This window comes from Odontesthes bonariensis, chromosome 11 (genome assembly GCF_027942865.1).
Source record: "Odontesthes bonariensis isolate fOdoBon6 chromosome 11, fOdoBon6.hap1, whole genome shotgun sequence".
NCBI classification, from domain to species: domain Eukaryota; kingdom Metazoa; phylum Chordata; class Actinopteri; order Atheriniformes; family Atherinopsidae; genus Odontesthes; species Odontesthes bonariensis.
In genome coordinates this window covers 26,436,912-26,460,176 of record NC_134516.1, presented here as the reverse complement: position 1 = coordinate 26,460,176, position 23,265 = coordinate 26,436,912, and the positions used below count along the sequence as shown (strand labels likewise).

Sequence of the window (23,265 nt, the reverse complement as noted above, 5' to 3'; positions counted from 1 at the left end):
TTGACAATAGTGTCAAATTCTTTAGCAGGTAATAGTTTATGGAAAGTACTTAATGAAACAACTATAGGAAGTGATCATTACCCTATTATGATAGAAGTTAAAATGCATATAGAGAAATATTGTATAAATGAGATGAAAAAATGGTGTTTTAGATCTGCAAATTGGAAAATTTTTAGGAATAATAGTGAATTAAAAATACGAAAAGTGGATGTAAATAGTAGTATTGAGGATTTGAATTTTAATATATGTAATGCTATAGTAGAAGCGGCTCATCAAACTATAAGGATAAAAGGAGGGAAAAAGGAAAGGAAGTTGGTACCATGGTGGACAATGGAATGTACTGCAGCTATTAAGAAACGAAATAAAGCGTTTAAAGTATTAAAGAAAAATCATAACCCTCAGAATTTGAATGAATACAAAAATTTCAGGCAATGGTAAGAAGAACTGTTAAAAATGTAAAAAGAGATTATTGGAGGAGTTTTTGTAACTCAATAGGGAGGGAGACAGAAATATCTAAGGTATGAACAATGATTAAAAGAATGAAAGGAATTAAAAGAGTGACTGGATATCCAGTATTAAATAATGGAGAAATAGCAGCAGTGACAGATAAAGATAAGGCAGAGATGTTAGCAAAAGTGTTTGTTAAAATTCATAGTTCTGAAAATATCAGTGTAGACGGGAAAAAAGGGAGAGAAAAAACAATTCTGGAAAATAAGGAGCTATTGGAAAAAATGGTAGAATCGGATGATGTATTGAATATGGCATTTACAATAATGGAATTAAATAGGGCACTTAAAAAATTAACAGCACCAGGGAAAGATCAGATTTGTTATGTAATGGTAAGTAATTTAAGTGAATTTTCTAAAAACATTGTATTGCAATTGTATAATTGAATTTGGGAGGAGGGAGAATTACCAAAAAGTTGGAAAGAAGCTGTGGTTATACCAATTAGAAAGCCAGGGAAAGATGAATCAAAACCAGAAAATTATAGACCAATAGCGTTAACATCCAATATATGTAAAATAATGGAGAGAATGATAAATGAAAGATTGATATATTATATAGAAAGTAAAGGACTTATAACAGAGGTTCAAAGTGGATTTAGAAAAGGGAGGAGTACAATGGATCCAATAATAGGTTTAGAGCATGAAATTAGGAAGGCTCAAGTAAATAAAGAGAGTGTAGTAGCAGTATTTTTTGATATTGAAAGAGCGTATGATATGATGTGGAGGGAAGGGTTATTAGTTAAAATTAGAAGAATGGGTATAAGTGGTAACATGTTTAAATGGATTAAAACATTTTTAGAAGAAAGAAAAATACAAGTGAGAATAGGGAAGGAATATTCTGAAAATTTTAATATAGAAAATGGGACACCACAAGGAAGCATAGTAAGTCCAGTATTATTTTCTGTGATAGTAAATGATATGTTTAAGGAATCAGAAGGAGGAATGGGTTGTTCACTGTTTGCTGATGATGGAGCAATGTGGAAAAGAGGAAGGAATTTAAAATTTATTGTAAAGAAGCTACAGGAAGCAATTTCAATGGTGGAAAAGTGGTCATATAAATGGGGATTTAGGTTTTCTGTGGAAAAAACTAAAATAATGTTTTTTACAAGGAAAAGAGTGGATGGAGAAATTAAGTTGAAAATATATGGGCAGGAATTGGAAAGAGTTAAGCAATTTAAATTTCTTGGGTTATGGTTGGATGAAAGAATGACTTGGGGTGTACACATTAAGAAAATAATAGATAAATGTAGGAAGGTTTTGAATATAATGAGATGTTTAGTTGGTACTGAGTGGGGGGCTGATAGAAGGTCATTGAAAGCTATTTATACAGGTTTAATTAGGTCAGTATTGGATTATGGGAGTATAGTGTATAATTCAGCTGCAGATACAAATCTAAAAAAGTTAAATACTATACAATATCAGGCTTTAAGAATATGTACAGGTGCCTTTAAAACATCTCCTATAGCAGCAATACAGGTGGAAATGGGTGAAATGCCTCTAAAAATGAGAAGGGAACAATTATCCTTAAACTACTGGTCAAAATTACAAGGTCAGAAAAAAGATAATCCAACAGTAAAAGTGTTAGAAACAGGGTGGGAAAAAGGAAAAATTAAAAGTTATGGAACAATAGTAAATGCTAAAAGTAGGGAAAAATATTTAGATAAAATAGATATAAGTCAAACGATTCCATTACATACAGTTCCACCATGGATAATACCTGAAGCAAAAGTAGATTTATCATTATTAGAAAAGAAGAATAGAAATAATTTTAGTTTGAATAAATATGTTGTACAGGAACATATAAATCAATATTATAATTATGTAAATATATATACTGATGCATCCAAAACTTTAGATGATAGGATAGGGATAGGTATGATTGTACCGCAATTTAAAATTAAAGTGGGGAAAAGGGTAAGTGATGGAGTATCAGTATATACTGGAGAAATGATTGCGGTACTTTTAGCAGTTCAATGGATAGAAGAGGTTAAACCATTAAAGTCAATTATATGTTCAGATTCAAGTTCTTCATTAGTTAGTATTCAAAATAGTAAGTCAGAAAGTAGACCAGATGTATTAATAGAAATAGAACAAACACTATATAGAATTAATATGATGGGGCTTATAGTTCATTTTATATGGGTACCAGCGCATTATGGAGTTGAGGGAAATGAAATGGCAGATAGAATGGCAAAACAGAGTGTAAAAAGAGTAATGATTGATATTAATGTAAGAATGAGTGTAAAAGAGGTAAAGGGTATTATAAAACAAAAAATGGAAGAGAGATGGCAAAAGTTATGGGAGGAAGAAAGAAAAGGACGTTGGTTGTTTAAAATACAAAGGAAAATAGGGAAAATGAGAAGAACAGAAAGAAGTAGGAGAGAGGAGATCATTATAACAAGACTTAGAATTGGACATAATGGATTAAATAAAAACTTATATATGATAGGAAAACATCAATCAGGGAAATGTGAGTGTGGGGAAGATGAGACAATAGAACATGTTATGATATATTGTAGGAATTATCAGGTTCAGAGAAATAATTTAATTAGAAAGCTTAGTAGGATGAAAATGAAATTAGATATAGTAGATTTATTGCAAAAAGAATCAGGAAACAGATGTTATCAGGAAATTTTTTATTATTTAAAACGGTGTAGGTTATATAATAGAATATAGTATAGATAAAGTATATAAATGAGGGTATATGAGTAGGGAGTATGTAAAAGTGTAGGCATAAATAGATATATGGGTGTATAGATGAGTGTTGACGTATAGGTATATATATAGGTGTGTGAATATATATATATGTATGTATATATATATATATATATATATATATATATATATTGAACGGGTATATATTAATATAGGGATATAGATAAATGTCATGTGATCCACACTCCATATCAGTAGGTGGCGGTAATGCTACTAAAAGTTGTTTGCCAACCGCCAATATAAAATCCGAAAGAGAGAGAGAGATGAGTTACAGCACAAAGCTTCTCTCAACAGCAGTCACTAGATTGCTGTTTTTGACCAGTTTTATCTGAACTGTGTTGCTTCTGTTTTGTCTTGTTCAACATGTTGTTTAAGGTTTTCTTCAGGTGAGTCTTCATGTTTAATGGTTTAGGTTTTTGTTCTCCAATATACTAAAGTTTCTTTCTTTTCTTTTGAAATCCAAACAGGATTTCCTGGCTTTGTGTCCTGCTCTTCAGCATTGGAACATGTTATCCCCCCCAGAAAAGCAAGTATATCAACATTTAGGTGCAGTTTATATAAAGGCAGCCAACATGGGAAGTTGTTTAGTCTGGACATGCTCAACCCATGATGTTGGTAGGAATGAGAGGGCAGAGGGTATGCAACTATATTAATCATGCAGCACCAAATCTTACAATATATTAGACTTCAGGTTTAATGACCCACTTGAACTGCAAATACTCCTTTAGCTTTGTTTATTGTTACTAAACATATTGGCAGTGATACAGAGGCTACTGACAGCATGACTAACCATGCTGTCATACTTTGCTTCAACTAATTTCTGGGCTCAGGTCAAAGCAGTGGGTCCTCTGGCTCTGGTAGTAGCACGTCTGGGTCTGGCTACGGCGGCGGCTCCTCTGGGTCTGGCTACGGCGGCGGCTCCTCTGGGTCTGGCAGCGTCTCCTCTGGGTCTGGCTACGGCAGCGGCTCCTCTGGGTCTGGCTACGGCAGCGGCTCCTCTGGGTCTGGCTACGGCAGCGGCTCCTCTGGCTCTGGTAGTAGCACGTCTGGCTACGGCAGCGGCTCCTCTGGGTCTGGTTACGGCAGCGGCTCCTCTGGGTCTGGCTACGGCAGCGGCTCCTCTGGGTCTGGCTACGGCAGCGGCTCCTCTGGGTCTAATGCTGGCTTTACTGCGCAGGACGCAGACTTTGCTCGTTTCCTTGCTGCCCTAATGAACTTGAAGATCGACAGTTCTTTCCCACAGTCTGCCTGGACCTCCGACCAGGTCCCTAAGGACACATCTGAGATGCGCACTGTATACCCTTCATCCCACGTCGTCCAGTCCAGCAATGGCTACCAACGAGCCCGCGACTCCAGTTCGTACGCCAAATACTCCCAGGATGCTTTTGACCACGCTGATGCCAAGACTGGGTCTAAAGGGCAGAAGTTGTACTAAGGTAAAGCTGGACTCGTGTCTGAAGTATTGAGACTCCTGTATCAATACTGACCCCTTCTGTTTTCTGCAGGTGACTCTCATGGACACTTCCATGGAGATTCCAACATGTGGCTGAACTCTGGTAAAATAAACTTGACCAATAAAATGAGGTCTGTGTATTGAATACTTTAACTCAAGATTTGTTTTCACTTCATAGCTTTGAGTCTTCACCACACCCACTGAGGCTGACTCTGCTTTTGAAGGGCAAACTGAATACTTCTGCTTTAAATTCCACCACAACATGTTTCCTTCTCCTCATGGTTGAATTGCATTACACAAACCCAGACCAAAATAACAATAGCAGCTGACCAAAGTGCTGACAGGAAGGCCTTGAGGAACATGAACAACACAGACAATAAGACTAGAAGATGCACAAGCATGGATATGCTTTAGTTACAATAAAGTAAAGCTAAACTAATGAAATAACAGAAGGCAGCAAGCTTGTCAGAACATAAGAAGGATAAAAGAGAAGGGGTTAAATAAGACTCAGATGAGATTAAAAGACTAGGATCATAAAGAAATAAAAGCCTGGGCATAAAGATGGGTTTTAAGATCTGTTTTAAAAACAGCCAAGGTGGGAGCCAGGCGGATATGAAGAGGGAGCTCATTCCACAGTTTTGGGCCAACAATTGCAAAGGCTAAATGCAGTTTGTCTGCTGACCTGAGGGCCCTGGAGTGGCTCTGGATTTTTAAAAGATCAGCTAGGTAAGGGGGTGCCAAACCATGTAGGGCTTTAAAAACAAAAGAATCTTAAAATTTATCCTGTATCGTATGGGGCGCCAGTGGAGGGCAGCAAGAACAGGAGTGATATGCTCACGCCTTCGTGTCTTGGTGAGAAGACGGGCTACTGCGTTTTGGACAAGTTGTAGCCGCGTGAGAGAGGTGGAACTTATGCCGGCATATAGGGCGTTGCAGTAGTCTAAGCGGGAGGTGACAAAGGTATGGCTGACATTTTCAAAGTTTTTAAAAGATAAAAAAGGTTTAACCTTGGATAAAAGCCTTAGTTGATAAAAACTGGATTTTACGACCATACTGATTTGTTTCTCCCTTTTAAAAATTGGATCTAAGTTCACATCAAGGTTTTTTGCCGTGTCTTTGACATAGGGTCCAAGAAGGCCTAGGTCAATAGGTGGGGCAGGGGAAGTATTGGGACGAAACACTAAAACTTCATTTTTTTTTTCATTAAAATTTAGAAAATTAAGGGCCATCCAAGCTTTGATATCCTCCAAGCAGTTGAGAAGGCGTTTGAGGGACTGGGGGTCATTTTCTTTAAAAGGCATATAAATATGAGTATCATCGGCATAGCAGTGGAAAGATACATGGTACTTTCTAAGAATAGACCCAAGGGGGAGCATATACAGGGAAAAGAGTAGAGGGGCAAGAATGGATACTTGTGGCACGCCACAAGAGAGAGGTGCAGAGGAGGACAGTGAATCCCTCAGACAGACAGAAAAGCTTCTGTTTGCCAGGAAGGATGTGAACCATTGAAGGGCAGTGCCTCTGATGCAAACACAGTGCTCTAGGTGTGAAATTAAAATGTTGTGGTTAACCGTATCAAAAGCAGCAGTGAGGTCAAGTAAAATTAAAATTGCAGAGTCACCAGAGTCAGTAGCTAATAAAAGATCATTAAAAACCTTGAGGAGTGCTGATTCTGTGCTGTGGAGTGCTTTAAAGCCAGACTGGAGGGGTTCCAGGATGCCATGAGAGTGAGAGTCAAGAAAAGATTGCAATTGCTGTAGTACTAATTTCTCTAGGACCTTGGATAAAAAGGGGAGCTTTGAGATGGGTCGGTAGTTAGAGAGAATTGTGTTGTCCAAATTAGGTTTTTTGATGAGTGGCTGTACTACTGCATTCTTAAAAGACTGTGGTACACAACCTGAGGCAAGGCTACAGTTCATAATGTTTAATATGCTGGAGCCTGTGGACTCAAGTGTTTGCTTGATAATAGATGGGGGCACTACATCCGATTGACCAGAGGGAGATTTTAATTGGCCAATTGTTTTGGTTAAGTTTGCCAGAGATACAGATTCAAACTGATCAAAAGTTACTGTGGATGTGATGGGGATAGAGGGGTCAGAGGAGGGGGGGTTATCATAGCTCTGATGTTGGTGACTTTGGAGACAAAAAAATTTAAAAAATCGGCAGCAGTTACTGAGGAAGTGTCTAGCTCCACATGCTGGCTAAGGTTGAGAGCACTATTTATAGTGCTAAACAGAATATGCGGTTTATCCCTATTTCGCTGGACAATGTATGAGAAATACTTGTTCTTTTTGGATTTGACAGTTCTCTGGTATTTTGTCCAGGTTTCCTTAAAGGGATAGTTCGGGATATTTGACATGGATCTGTATGGCATCACCATAACCAGTGTCGTGCATTCAAACTGACTTACCCCCGACAGTGTCCTGTGAGCCGAGTTCTTGTCCAGTGTTGGTCAAGGCGAAAGTAGTCCGGCTTGTTTGCTGTGGTCAAGAAATTAGCGCGTTTTTCTTCCCAAAACAGTACGTGTGCTAAAGAGTGATTTATTTCATCACAAAAACCGAAGCCGGCAAAAGTCACTCCTCGTTATCACTTGGGCCCTACTGTCTCTCATTGTGTATCAGTGCGCACGTCATTCTGACCGCGAGCTGTGCGCACGAGATTTCTGTTCTTTGGCAGTGCTCAACACTGTCTTACTCTGCAGACAACTGGCCATTGGGTCCAGCTGGTCTGGGACGCCTCTTCCAGTTGATCTTGGGAACATGGAAAAAAGTTCTCAGACGCCTGCATTCAGGAGTGCAGGGAAGTCACCGTTATTTGTGATGCAGGCAGCAGCTGTCCCGCAGCCGCCGACATCCTCATCTATGGAAAGGTTTTGTATCTGGGGCATAACTAAATCCCACTCGTGGCAGCAGTAACATTCCACCTCTGTCTGCATTACTTCGCACCTCAAACAAGTGCACCAGGATTTGTCGGCCACCCTGGGTATCGCAGCTCCAGCAGTGGCTCCAGCTTCTGTTTCCATCACTTCTCTGTCCACCCTCTCTCTTTCTGCCCGATCTAAGTCCATTTGGCGAACTTCCTCCTCAGTATAAACGGGTTCATAAAGATACCCCCTTGGCTCTGAACGGAAGTCAATATGTTCCTCGTCGCTCTCGTTGTCAGACATCTTCCCGAGCAGTAAACAGTGAACTCGTGCGCACAGCTCGCGGTCAGAATGACGTGCGCACTGATACACAATGAGAGACAGTATAGGGCCCAAGTGATAACGAGGAGTGACTTTTGCCGGCTTCGGTTTTTGTGATGAAATAAATCACTCTTTAGCACACATACTGTTTTGGGAAGAAAAACGCGCTAATTTCTTGACCCCAGCAAACAAGCCGGACTACTTTCGCCTTGACCAACACTGGACAAGAACTCGGCTCACAGGACACTGTCGGGGGTAAGTCAGTTTGAATGCACGACACTGGTTATGGTGATGCCATACAGATTCATGTCAAATATCCCGAACTATCCCTTTAAGAATGTCTAGTGACACGTGTAATCTGTCTTTTTTCCATTTGCGCTCCGCCCTCCTGCACTCTCGTCTGACAGCGCGTGTAGTGTCAGTCAGCCAAGGCTGTTTCTTGCCTTTAGGGCGCAGGGTTTTAAAAGGTGCAACGCAGTCCAGGATGTTATTACAAGTCGAATAGAAAGATGCAGTCAGCTGCTCAACGTCACAGCAAGCAGCGGGGTCATGAGGCTCAGCAGCATTATTGAAAGCAACAGAGAAACAGGAAACTGAGGTGGAGTTAATAATGCGTTGCCGACGCACAGAGGCGCGCGCACTTCAAACATTTACAAGGCAGGGGACTTCAAATATTATCGGCATGTGATCGGAGAATACAGTGTCAAGAGTGTTCAGGTTTTCACGATAAGCCCATAAGATAAAACCAGATCCAATGTGTGCCCCAGTATTTGGGTAGGGCCCGACACTGACTGGGCAAGATTAAAAGAGTCAATAAGGTTTAAAAAGTCAGTTGACAGTGGCTTGGACGGACAGCAAACGTGAATGTTGAAGTCACCCATTAAAAGCACACGATCATTTTTGGTCATGACCCCCGACAAAAACTGGGAGAAATCTTATATAAAATCCTTATTGTATTTTGGGGGACGGTACACCACAGCGCATAGCAGGGATTGGGGGAAGATCAGTTCGAACGCATTCATTTCAAAACTTGCGTACTGCGCCATCGAGACTTGCATTTCAAAGAGTTTTTGAAAACAGACGCCAAACCGCCACCACGACCTGTAGTCCTTGGTGCGTTTAAAAGAGAACAGTTTGCAGGTAAAAGCTCCGTCAGGAGGCTCAGCTCACCTGGGCTCAGCCAGGTTTCTGTGACGCACAGCAAATCCAACTGGTGCGATTTGAAGAAGTCATTTAGGATGAAAGTCTTGTTACACAGCGATCGTGCATTCACAAGTGCAACCCTGATGGGAGCTGGTTCGCAGTCCTTTCGGGGTGTCCGACCCACTGGTCGGAGATGACAGCGGTTCACCCCTCCTCTGCGGAGCCGAGGTGAACGGGGGCGTTGGGTGTGGCAGGCCTCGGGGGGAGCGACGACGGTTCTCAGCCAGGTGTACGCAGGTTCCAAGGAGCGCCGTGACACAGTCAGGCTGCGATCGGGAGGAAAATCCAGTGCTCTGGTCCGACGACTTGATCCAGCAGTCAGCGACAGATGGATTTTCAGCTTCACCAGTCGACCACTGCGCTTGCCCCGACGTTTACGGCTTCGGCACAGCTTCAGGTCAGGTCCGCGGAGTATGCACGCAGGTAAATCCAAAGAAAGTAGAGGGGGAGGAGGACTCCGTCCACCATAACTCCAACGCAACACATCTTCAAAGTTTGTGCGGATGCCGAGGAGAGACTGTCGGTCATAGACGAGCAGATCGTCCACTTTGATTGTCACACAAAACAACATCAAGACAAACACAGAGAGACACACGAGAGCTGACAGCAGCGGACGGCAGGCCACACACACTGGCGCCATCACGCCCCCATCAAGTAAGGCTATGAAGCTCAGTACAGTGGCCCTGCTTGACCTTGCACCATGAAGGTGTTTCAGTTTCATCTGCACTCGCTGGCCTTTTCCAAGCTTTAATTGCATGTGACTCATTAGCCTATGCTACGTAGCCTTGCCCCTCTGCTTGGCACCACTTGGTGTCTTCTGTGTGCCTCATCAGAGCCGTACATCCCTCTTAACCAACTGTCTCGACTTGCCCCCTGTGTGTGCGGCCTTTGTTCATCTCACCTGGGACACCAGCTGGAGGGCAATGACACTGTGCTTCATACAGACTCGGTCCTTAACATGGCATCACATCTTCCCATGTTGGTTTTCATCCTACACAAGACTTAAATATCTCCTCTGTTTTTGTTTTCCTGATCTTCTACTACATGTGGAAGATGCCTTTTCATATTCCCTCGAGTGCAAAGCTACATGATCAATTTGCAAAATATTTTTTAACTCCTTCGATTCAGATCACTTGCTATTAAACTAGCAATAGTTGGCACAATCAAACTTTCAAAGTGCTCTCCCACAGTAGGCTCTCTGATACGGCCCTCTAGAAAAGGTCTCCAAACAGTTCTAGCAGAGTCTCAGTGAATGGAAGTGTGGAAATTATTAGACCTTTTGCAGAGTGGACTGGAGAGCTGTCCAGGGTGTACCCTGACTCTTTCAATTGGCATCAGGGATAGGCTAAAGCTGAGATACTCATTATGCGGCTCCTCAAGCTTTAATTGGTGGCTTGCACTCGCATAGTAGCTTATAACAATATGGCAACAATAACAAATTTTGTCAAATAACATACAGCAAATACTGCCCAGTATGAAGTATTTTTATTAAGGCTTAATGGTGTTTCCTAAAGGGGGCTCTGTTAAACCTGGCAACGCAGCCCGCTTAAACCACCGTCACACTTGACCGCAGTGCACGCTAGCTCCATTAGTGAGATGCAGGCACAATGGGTCGGTTTTTAGTTAAAAAAGGACTAAACCATGCTCATCTTGAATGTCTCACTATGATTGCAACAAACTACAAATACAACATGAAGAAAGTCAAGGACATGCATGCCAGCTTCCAGTATTGAGTATTAAGGATTCCAGTATTCAGGTAATTGCGGTCTTAATTGAAAATGTATTGGCTGTGTTGTTTCTTTTGTGGGATGTTTTATATGTAGAAATGCATATTTGCAAAAGGGGACTTAGTATGTTGTCATAAAAGTGGCTCTTCCCTTGATTTTGCTCTGCCAATGTGGCTCTTGTGGAAAAAAAATAGTATCACTGGGCTAAAGGCTTCCACTACCCTAAACTAGATACATTGAGTAAAGTAAATGGATGGTAAGAGTTCCAGTGAGGAACCTTGGAGTTATTTTTGACCAGAATTTATCATTCAATGCACATAAAACAGGTTTCTAGGACTGCCTTCTTTCACCTTTGTAATATTGTTAAAATCAGGAACATCCTGTCTTAGTGATGCAGTAAAACTGCTCCATGCATTTGTTACTGCAGGATTTGACTACTGTAATTCTTTATTGCATTCAGAGGATGCAACATCAATAGGCATGTTCTGGCACAACCTGCCATTACAGAGTAGAAAGGCAACAAGTTGCCTATTAAAGTACAATAGTAGAGTGGTACAGGGTAGGGTGGTCAAAGAATATTCTACATTTGAATAGGTTTTAAAAAAAAAAAAAAAAAAAAAAGTGAAAATTAATATTCGAATGTTGAAAAACATCTGCGCAGCCGCCGTCTGCCTTGAGTCGGCACACTGCATGACGGGGTCAGGTCACAGGAGTCACACCGTCTGGTTAAGCGTCACTGCTGAAAGTTGATTCACTGGATGGCAGAAAGTTCAGGGCCCAACTTGACTGCAGACACAAAGAAAGTGATTTTAACCCCCAAAATATATATAAAGCCCCGCCTGAAAATACTTCAGATTTTGGTCAGTTGATGGAAAAATTTAGAAGCCTTGACAGTTGTATACGAGCTACAGTTAGCATATCAGTCGACCAGCAACATGAGGTTACATCTTTAAAATATTCAAGAAAATAGACTTTGCATAACATGAAACAAAAATTGTTAAATGTTTCAACTTGAATAAACCACCTATACAAGTAGTTAAGTCTGTTAACTTTAGAAACAAGTTGAGCTGTGGCTCAACTGCAGAAGAATATTTAAGGAGTATCCAGCCAAGTATTTCAAGCACAACGTTTGTTTGGCAAGCCTTCAGGTTGGCTACAGTGCACTCAGCAACCCATAGAAGGGGTTGTCTGGCAACCATGTACAGGTGTAGAGAAATGGCTGTAAAGGATGCTGTAGCTGATCGCTATAGTCAATTGAGCAACCATTTAACACTTCCATAGCAATTCCTCTCAAGATGCAGAGCTTTGAGAAGCCATGTTTGAAACCAAAAGCAGAACGTCCGAGTCAAATATGACAGGTGATGCCTGCCATTTGCCTTGAACCCAGATGGTGTAGACAGGACATTGTTTCCCTTAGTCAATCATTCTGAAGCAAGATCATTTGACAAGATTTTATTCAAAGACTAAAAAGAATCTTGTGCCGTTGGGATTCAGCTTTCCAATCTGAAACAGAACCAGATTAGTTAGAGCATTGAGATAAAGACATTTGCAGGTACCACTCAACATACCCTCTGCACATCATGTTCAGCTCTAGCGGGCACTAGGGAAGAACTTTTTCTGCTGCCCAGAACCATGGCTGTCAGTAATATGCTCCTTCAAGTAGTGGACATCCTGAAAGTAGTCTTTGCCCTTCTCATGCTGCTGGCTGAAGGTGCTGTAGGTTCCAGAGGGGTACAAGCCATACAAAAGCCTGTAGTCAAAGTCAGGAGATCCACCCACACCAAAGCGTGGCACCAATACGGTTGCAGATCCCGGTCCAGACCCTTGGCGGTCATCCGGGTAGCCGAATTCCTCCGTCTGCTGCTGGTAATTCCCGAGTTCAGCTTCCTTGGTGACACTGGAGGTCTCCCCTGACTGGAGGACAGGGCCAGGTGGTGACAGAGGGGCTGCAGGGAGAACGTCAGTGAGGCTGAGGGCTTGGGCTGACGCATCCTCAAAGACTGAGGGAGCAATAGCCCACTGGGTTTCTGTGTGGAGACATTTCACAATTAGTCCTTTTCACAGCAGAAGTTCTGATAGCACAGAGTGTTGACATCAGTTTCCTAGGATGTAAAGTTAAAAGCTCAACCCCCTCTCCAGAGATTTTGAGCAGGCCAAATGAAAAGTACAGGTGCAATGCTCGGGTTCTCTTTGGTGCCCCATTAAGGCTGCTTAAAGTGAAGGGCCTTTCCTCCAAGCAGAAGGGAGCCATTACACACCTGAGCATCATTTTGTTTTAATACACATGTTCTGAATTTTTTACAATTCAAACACAGCAGGTTTCAGCTTCAGAATAGAGTTCGGCAAAATTTGCTAGTGACTACATGAAAACACACAGACACCTTTAGGCTTCCAAACATATTTTGGGCCATCTACAGTCCAAGCAGAAGATTTACCTTGTGGTCCAGATTGGGCAGCTCCAGGTTGCAGAGCACCAGCGTCAGATCCTACGTCAACAGGCACATAAGTGACAGTAGAGTATCCTGTTGCAGGCAGGCCAGAGCTCAAGCTGCTCAATGCTGGACCCGTCTGAACAGCCTGTGGGACACCAGGAGCTTGCACAGCCATTTGCACGGGCACAACGGAGCCAGAGCTGCTGAATCTTGGGTCTCCCTGAAGAGCACCTTGGACAAAGCCAGGAGCTTGGACGAAACCGGGAGCTTGGACAACCAGTTGCGTTGGCACAAATGAGCCATAGCCACTGAATCTTGGGTCTGCCTGAAGAACAGGTTGACTTACACCAGAAGATAGCACAGGTGTCGCCATATAAACGTCACTGGAAGCAGTGTAGGGCACGGTCACCGGGCGGCCAGCGGCTGCTCCCTGGTAAGAGCCAAAATTACCTGCAGCTCTTGTGCCGCTGCTGCTCTGGCCTGCTGATTTTGAACCTGGGTGCATGAGAACAAGTTTAGCAGAAGCTAATTCAAGCAAGCATGTAATGTTTTACCACAACAGATGATAGCACACCTTTAGTGGGAAAACCCCATGTAGCAGCAGTCAACAAGGCAAAGAGGGAAACCCTGAAATTATGTACAACAAAGAGTAAGAATGCAATATTAACTAATGTTTCCAATCAAACAAAAACTGTAAAGACAGCTTGTGCTTATACCTCAGGAAGAACCCAGCAGCTGTCATGGTGAAAACAAGCTATGAGAGGAAACAGCAAGGGTGAAGGTTTATAAATAATGCCACAGACCAGCCCAGACCAATCAAAGCTTAACGTGCTAACAACAGACAGCTGCTTGTGAGGGACTATCAGGACAGGTGGACGCTGGAGGCTCATCTGGTTGCTCTGGTATCAGCCTCATTGTCTCCTCTCGCCTCCACCCTCCTGTCTGTGCTAAAGGCACTTAGTCACTGCCAAATATTTTACTGTCGTAAAATAGCTCTACCCAAATTGTCGTAATTCTCAGATTTTCTATTTCAGTTAAACGTAGAAGCTGGAAATAACATCCTAGATGTTGAGTTTTCACACTGACCCACTCACACATTTAACAAGTTAACTGAGGCCTGTAGAGTCGGAGATGTAGCTCTTGTTGGTCTAGTGTTAAAGGGGAACTCCGGGGCATTTGAAGCGTGTTTCCATTGCTAGAGGTTGTCAAATACTGATAGTAGGACACAGAGAGGTGCACATCTGCGCTCCCTGTGTGAAGATCGCTCTGTCCGCACAGCATGTCATGCGAGGCTAATACGTGGTGGCTAAGGGGCAAGTGCTAACCCTTCTACGTAAAACAACAACTTGCACACTGCAGAAACGTCACACCACTTTATAACCCATCCGACAATAAAGTCACAAGCCTTACCATCAAAACCATATGCATGGTTCTCACATTACTGGCATGGGGACGTTACAAAACAACTTTATAAACAGCATGTCACTCACCGGCTGGTTGTAGGCTCGCGCATGTGAAAGCCCAAAAGAGTCGATGGAGAATAATCCCATATACAAAACAATTATATTCTCTAGAAAAACTGCGTTCAAGTATTTAAAACATTACAACAATACATGCCCAGTAATATTCTTGTAATGTTTTAAATACTTGAACGCAGTTATTATTGTTTTTTTGTTGCTAATTTTAGTTGTATTCACCTAATTTTGAATGAAAAGTTAATAAAATGCTGTTGTTGATGTGGATCTTGTTGTTGTGTTGTTTGTTTGCATAGTGATTGTATGAGGATTGCACTTTAAGGTGCCCACTGGTTTCTTTAACCGTTGCTCTTTTTACGCTCTTTTTACGAAGTTCTGTGTGAGTTTATCCCTTAAGATCGGGGCTCACCTTCCTTTGTGGAGATGTCGACGGGCAATATTTTTAACAACAGCAGGTTGCGTGTCTTCCGACAGTTGTCACAGCCTTGAATGCGCGATGAAGATTGTAACTCTGCGCACCCCAATTGAAAACTGAAACCAACATTTAAATTTGGTATTCCTTTTGCAGCCACGTGCATTTATCTAACCTGCTGTCCCCTCCACAAGCACAAGGCATGCATGAATTAATTGAAGTCATCTCCGATTCTGTGTGGGCCGCGATCTTGTTAATGACTGAAATACGTCATGAAGCTTTTCGTTGAATTAGGCCTACATTTGATTTTTATAGGCCTAATATCGAATTTTTGCATCTTAACTCCCACGGTAACATAGGCTAAACATTGCATTTGCTGGTTTTCTGGTGCTGTGCTGTCTTTGCGATGCGCATCTCCGCTTCACTTTGACAGCATTCTCAGTGGTTTAAGGTAAAATAAATGGAGGCAATTGTCACAAAAACAAATAGCATCCGTTTTACACTGCCAAATGAAATATTGGCTACACAACGAGCCCCTCGTCAGCCCTCATCATCAGTAAATTTCTGAGTGGGTGCGATCAGTCTTGCTTGACTTGCGTGTTGGAATGTCTCTCTCTCGGGCATGTGCAGCCCTATTATTGCATGGCGAGCTGTCCACGCGTGTAGTGCTGAAATCGCGTGTCGGAGTGGTGGTATGTTGAAAAGAAAAAATCATACCGCCATTCCGACAAAAGAAAAAATGAAATTCGGAATGACGGGACGTTTCATTTCTTAAAAAAATGTCACCATTCCGACAATTGAACGTCAATGTCGGAATGTCGGTATGTCGGAATGGCAGCATGTAACCTCAGCCGTGATAGCATGACATGGGGCGTAGCTACCGACCACCACACACCTTCGTTAGATTAGTTCTATAGAACTATGAAAAGACCCGACCTCGGAGAAGGAGCTAAATAGTTATAGGAACTAAGGGAGAAAGCCCCGAGTTCCTGTATGTACGAACACGGGAGAAAACGGCCCCGCGGATTAAAAGGTTATTAGAACTGCCAAAGGTTCCTACAGTCCGAAAGCGGCTATTATGGACTCAGAGCTGAGCTTCAGCAGCCAGATCAGCTCAGTTAGGAAGTCAGCCGACTATCACCTGGAGAATATTTCCAGGATTAAAGGACTTCCTTCCCTGGTTACCTGTCAGATTTTATTACTCATTTTAAAAGCTTTGAATAGTTGGACGGTTGCCTCTGTCTATGATCTGTGAACTCCTTACTCCCCTGATTGCTGCTCACACGGCCCACTGTTTAATATAACTGACCCGTTCATTAGATGGAAATGAATCCCTGCATACTCCTAAAAATCACTTTATTTTGAGGCTTTTTCTTCAAATTAAAACCCCACTTTCATAATTACTCGGGACTCTTTGTAAAATGCAAATAAAGCCAGAAAGTTATGATCTTAGAACTATTAAAAAGTTATATCTAATTAGAAATAGTGCAAGTTCAGTGCCATCTGTTGGTTTCCTTAGCGAGGAAATAGTTTTTGAATTGCTCTGTATGAATGAATTGGATTCATTCTGAATTGAATGAATTGGATTATAATTACAATGAATTGAACTCCAATATGCCTGAATTAGACTTTATTACTGAAGTGCCCTGAGATGACATTTGTTGTAATCGTAATAGTTTATTTTGGCAACATTTGAAACAAACTGACATTATTCTGTCTTGGGAAACACTGCTGGTGGAAAACATGATACTGGCTGCTGAAAAACTGGCAGAAGTGGACCTTCCAACGTGACAGTGACAGGAAGTAATCAGCTGAAGTCGTCCAGAGATTAACAGAGAACACAAATCAACATTCTGGAATCCGGACTTCACTTCCATCCAGAATCTGTGGTTGGAACCACAGACCAGAAGAGACAGAACAGAAGCCTTCACAAAGCTGTGATGTCATCACTGTGGTGACATCACAATCGATGTCATCTCTGATCTTGTTTGACATCACAAAGTTTCTACAGGCCAGACATTTTCACTGCTTTTTCACAGCTGGTCAGGAGTTTATCTGAAGAAACACGTCCAGTTTCTGAAGCAGATTTGAAAGTCACAGCAAACGGTTTTCACATCGCCTAAAAAACACTTAATTACTATCTTAAATAATCATTTTAACAAGCACTTAGAAACAATGCTTACTTGCTATCTTAAAAAAATGTGATTTTAAGTACTGATAAACAACAAGCAAAATGAGTCAAACCAAGAAATCATCTCCTCCACTTCAGTGGTGTGACATGGCAGACGACGATTTGCCCGAGGGTTTCTACACGTGTCCCATTACTTTTGGCAGTAAGGAAAGTTATGAGGAACCCAGCAACTGTTGGAAAAAGAACAATCCCAGGTCTCTGCTGCAGCTGGGACTCCTCACTCAGAGGATGTCCAGCTCCTGCAGGATCATCTCCAGGCCTCCGTAGTTCCTCCAGTCAAGTGGAAGTTTCCAGTTTGACAAACCGAGGGGATTCCCTCTAACGCCTCTGCTGCCGACCGAGATTATGGATCAGAGAAATGACAGAACTCTTACCGACAGAAGAATGACAAGATCAGCTATTTATAGCATGGGATGGATATTCTGAGGACAAAGCTGCTGAAGAAACATTTCTTTCTGACAGGAGAAAAAGACAGAAGAGTGGCAGCAGAGAGCGGCTGCTCCATGACTGAGGAAAAACTAAAGAAGGTGGAAAACTGTTTGACGTGTGAGCGGCATCTCCGTCAAAAGTGTGAGCAGGAGCTCAAGCAGTGCAACCGAGTCACTGCAGGATTGTGTGAAACTCTGAAAGCAGCAGAAAGTGAATATCAGTCAGTTCTGAAAGAGGCAGAGAGCTGGAAAGAGCAACTGAAAGAAAAGAGCCACGTTGGTGGAGCGGAACTCTCTCTTAGATTAGCCAGAACTATCGAGAAAAGCCAGGCTTTCTGTGAATCCAGCTTCGTGGAACACCCCTCAGGACTTCCAAAACTTCCAGACTTCTGAACTGGGTTTCAGTTCCTGCTCTTTATTCTTTCATCAGTTTTATGAACCATGTGGCGCTGTGGCTTAGTTGGTCAAAGTGCCTGTCTAGTAAACAGGAGATCCTGGGTTCAAATCCTAGCAGTGCCTGTGGTCCTTCAGAGCTGACTATGACTTAGTGTGAGAATCTGTTGTTAGCAGAGTTCTACTGAATTCTTTGCATTGTTGGTCTTCATCCAATGATGGACCTTTCAATGAGCATCATGGTTATTATGAGTCTGTTCTTTGGTCAGACTTCATAAAAAAGTTTTTTAGAAGTCACAGTTAGTTTTGGGAGAGTCTCTGGAGCTCATTTCCTGAAATTGATCCAGCTCCATCTCTTTATTCCTTCATCAGTTTTACAAACCATGTGGCGCTGTGGCTTAGTTGGTCAAAGTGCCTGTCTAGTAAACAGAAGATCCTGGGTTCAAATCCCAGCAGTGCCTGTGGGCCTTCAGAGCAAGCTATGACTTTTCACTGGTCCACTTAAAGCTGCAGTCGGCAAGTTTTCAAAATTCCGAGTCTAAAGTCGGAAAATTTGAACTGACACAACTTTCAGGTCCCTCCCTCAACCTCTAACAAGCTCCGAATCGCCCCCCAAACCCCTCCCCCTCTGTGGACGCGGTTGTGCACATGAGTTCACACCAGTGCAGGGCTCTCAAGTTTTCAAGTTTGCTTGGAGTGAGATTCGGGCGGGGCAGGGGCCGGGCCATGTGCGTGGGGGGGTTTCTTTCGGGTTTTTTTTTTTTGGGGGGGGGGGGTCCCTTGCAGTATCCCATCGCCATAAACTAGCTACTTAAAGAACAAAGAAATTGTTTTATTCATACCAAAATCACAAATCTTCACTTTTACACTAAATTCTGCTATATTTTAAAATAAATTGTTTTAGGTATGCAAAGTCTTAACAAACAAAAAAAACAGACAAATTAAATTAAGAAAAACAAACATAACCCCAAATGGGCCCCTTGAGCAGTCCCTCTCTGTATGTGTTTGTTTATGAGTGTTGTTGTAAGTGTTTTTGGCAGATTTTGATGCTTGATGACTGATATTGGGGGCTCCCATTTAAAGCACTGTGGCTCAATGTCAGCCATTTTCACAGTCATGATGGATGACAGAGTTCCATTCAGAGCCAACGTGTTCCTGGTCTTGGTTTTATTGAGCCCCACCATGGAAAAAACCCTCTCTGCATCAGCATTTCAGTGCGGCAGAACTAATACCAGTTTGGCAATTGTAGATAGCCTTATTGGGAATCTGCTCATACCAGTCACCTTTGAAAAGAATTAACCACGGAAGCCTAATTACACTCCTACATATTTTTCATTTTTCATTAAGTTGCTCATGTCAAAGGGTGTGTGCTGAATATTTAGGTCTACCACGCCAACGAACACTTTAATCGGCAGGTATTGGTCTTTTACAAGGAGTAGGAAAACTATAGTAACTAATAAAAGATTCAAATAAATGAAGATATGACCTGCTGATGATCCTGACGGTTCTCTTCCACCTCCAGCTCGTCTACAACTTCTGCACGCATTCAGAGCATTATAGGCTATGTCCGCTGTGCATTCATGGGACGCGTGCTTGCAGCTGAAAGCTATTTCACACCCGGCAACAAGAAATTCTGTTTTCTGATTGGCTGAGAAATTCTATTTTGTGATTTGCCGATGGGTTGCTAAATCAAGACAGCTTTACCAGAGCTATAGTTCTGAGCTGTACGAGCGCACAGTAACCTGCCATTGACTCGTTTATAGTATCGGCCATTAGAATTTCTGTGCGACGAAGTTGATCATTTCTCAGCGTGAGAAATGGCATGTGTGGCGTGTGAGCGTGTGAACTTGTTGAAATGCGTGTGTCTCACGCTCATTGCGTGAGACTTGAGAGCCCTGCACCAGTGTGAGCGCACACAAGCTGGGGCAGACTCACGCTTCAGCAGCGTGTGCACAAGCTGTGATTGACAGGTAGGATTCCTCCACCCTAACGTGATTGGTTAAAAACAGCCGGGAGCGCTCGGTTTCTGCAAGTATGATTACAGGCTTCAGAGGGAGCTACAGATTTCGTTATTTTTCCTAAACAGCCTATTTAATATTCTACTTCCAGAATCCCATGACAGTTCAAGCTAATATGACTAAAAAAAAGTTGCCGACTGCCGCTTTAAAGCTGTCGTCGGCAACTTTTTTAGAATATTAAATAGGCTGTTTAGGAAAAATCCCGAATTCTGTAGTTCCTACTGAAGCCTTTAAAGCTGCAGTCTGCAACTCTTTTTCAAGCATAATGCCTGGAACTGTCCGGGGATTCTGAAAGTAGTACATTAAATACCCCAATACAAAAAAAATGAGTTCTCTAGGTCCCCTATATGTCCCGCTAGGTCCCTCCAAAGCCAGCAGGTTTGTTTACAAAATTGCAGACCAGACCGGTAAAAGGTAACCAATCAGGTTTACGAGCTGGGCTCTGCTGCCTGTCAATCACCGATTATGCACGCGCGATACAAGGTAGGCTCGTCCCCACGCTTATTTATCTAGACTATTGAACTTCATTACGGGCTAGTCTACTTACTGTGTCTTCCATGATCGCAAATGACAGGTGAGTTGATGAATGAGGAGTCGTGTAGGCGCATCTGGCGTGCACGTCTACGTACACGAGTTCTCATGTGTTTTGAAGGGGCGGGACAGGAAGTTGAATAACTTTTTATTTTTCGGTTAAAAAATAAGCATTTCTTGCATTTTGCTACTACGGAGGTCACCGTTTTCAACTTCAAGCGTTCTGATAGATCATGTAAACTCTTAAAATGCCAAAAAGTAGGACTTTACGTATGACAACAACAAATCTCGCAGACTGCAGCTTTAATCATGCTTGCAAAAATTGAGTGCTCCCGGCTGTTTTTAACCAACGTTAGGTTTATTATTTATCTATTATGTGAGCAGAACAGTCACCAACCACGTCTTCCATGCTGAGCATGAGTCTACCCCCAGCTTGTGTGCGCGCACACTGGTGTGAACTCACGTGCACAACCTTGTCCACAGAGGGGGAGGGGTTTGGGGGGCGATTCGGAGCTTGTTAGAGGTTGGGGGAGGGACCTGAAAGTTGTATCAGTTCGAATTTTCCGACTTTAGACTTGGAATTTTGAAAACCTGCCGACTGCAGCTTTAATGAAAGTGCGTATAATTAGCACACAGCTTTTAAAGTCTCATTTATGCCTATTTTATACTTTCAGAGTGTAATTTTCCTGAGGGCAGGACGTCATTTCCTTGAAATATGTAGCGAAAAACAATACGCAAAAGCATAAAAAAGCCTTGTAAAAACACAGTAAATGACTTGGCGTGTAATAAGTACACCGCTTCATGAGATCTGGCTGTAACTGGTGAAAGTGACTTCCTCATGAACACCAGGGTCTGAGTTGAAAACCCAACAATATCTGCAAAATATGATGAAGTTTTTAACCAATTGGAGGCACTTCTACTCATGGCTTTAACTATTCTTGAGGTACAGAATCACAAAAACCACTTCCTGAGGTGGCTCCAGTTCCTGCTGTTTATTCTTTCATCAGTTTTAGGAACCATGTGGCGCTGTGGCTTAGTTGGTCAAAGTGCCTGTCTAGTAAACAGGAGATCCTGGGTTCAAATCCCAGCAGTGCCTGTTGTCCATCAGAGCTAGCTATGACTTAGCATGAGAACTGGATGTTATCAGGGTTCTACTGAATGCTTTGCATTGTTGGTCTTGATCAAATGATGGACCTTTAATTGAGCATCATGGTTATTTTGAGTCTGTTCTTTGGTCAGACTTGATAAAACAATTATTTTGAAGTCACAGTTAGTTTTGGGAGAGTCTCAGGACCTTGTTTCCTGAAATGGATCCAGTTCCTGCTCTTTATTCTTTCATCAGTTTTATGAACCATGTGGCGCTGTGGCTTAGTTGGTCAAAGTGCCTGTCCAGTGTAAAAATTGGCTTTGTTCTTAGACATTATGAGTAAAATAGTCTCAGTACTTTTCCATGATGACCTAAAGTGATCCAGGAGTAGGGAGACAAAACAATTGGGAAAGCAAGGGCAGATTCACACGTACACATTGTTTTGGGCTGATCCAGAGAATATGACGAAGCATGTTGGACCTACTCATGTCCAATCATACTCGGTCGAGTGTGAGTCCAACCTATGAGGCTATAAATACAAATGATAACAGGAGGTCGAGGTGCAGTCTGACGGACTTCCTGCGGGATATGATATGCTTTGACGTACTGGTGACCTCTCCTTCCAAGATTAGTTCCGGATCAGAATGCTGAACAGACGTTCAGCCAAGAGGAGAACCGAGCACCAAGCAGTGACAGGATTGGACCAGAAGAGACTACACGACATCATAAAAAATTGTATTTGTTCATCTGTTGTATTTCATGTAATCATTAAGCTGATTAATCATTTTGTGGGTATAAATCAACCAATCATTAGTATGACCATTGCCAGCGGGGTGACTCGGCTGTTTGGAGCGGGACCTTAGACTTTGAAAGGTAATGAGTTGGTCGGTCGCCAAGTGGAACTGGGGCCATAGGAGAATTTTTCCCGGTTCAGCCATCGGGTTCTCGCTCCTATTCGCTGCAAACGGTGGACGAGCCTGCTGGTAATGTAATTGCCTTATGCAATGTTTGAGTGTCATTAGGTTTGAAATTATGTGATAATTTTTGATAAATCAGTGTTGTGTGTTGTGATGGTACTTATGGGGGAGCAAGGCCTTGTGAACCACATAGAGTTTTAGGCCATTATGAACAAAGAGTCCACACAGAGGATGGGTTCGGGGCCACATACACACAATACATATAGCAAAATATTATTTTCTACATATTAGGAGTTATTATCAGTTGAGTGAGGAAGGTAAAAGAGTCTCTATTTCTAGAATCTTGATCAATACTCCTGATATAGAAGGTTTTTTGCTAACGTATTAGAATTGTTTTCTATTATTTCCACATGCCTGTGCAATGAAGACTTGCTTGCTGCTGTAATTGCTACAGCAGCACCAACATGGAGATGAATGAATATTGTAGTGGTTTGGAGCCGGCATATTGGGAAAGGTATTTGGCGTTAGTTGAGAAATACATTGGGCGTGACCCATACTTAATGAAAATGTCCGAATTTTCGCAAGACCGGAAC

The 23,265-nt window shown here is 42.4% G+C and overlaps 3 non-coding genes across 3 annotated transcripts; all 3 read left to right on the top strand.

Annotated features, from left to right (window-relative positions):
- Window positions 1–18,171: 18,171 nt before the first annotated feature.
- Window positions 18,172–18,245, top strand: trnat-agu (transfer RNA threonine (anticodon AGU)). Its single transcript has one exon. It is a non-coding gene; the product is annotated as a tRNA-Thr (tRNA).
- Window positions 18,246–18,506: 261 nt separating this feature from the next.
- On the top strand, window positions 18,507–18,580 carry trnat-agu (transfer RNA threonine (anticodon AGU)). Its single transcript has one exon. It is a non-coding gene; the product is annotated as a tRNA-Thr (tRNA).
- Window positions 18,581–21,690: 3,110 nt separating this feature from the next.
- On the top strand, window positions 21,691–21,764 carry trnat-agu (transfer RNA threonine (anticodon AGU)). Its single transcript has one exon. It is a non-coding gene; the product is annotated as a tRNA-Thr (tRNA).
- The last annotated feature ends 1,501 nt before the right edge of the window (window positions 21,765–23,265 follow it).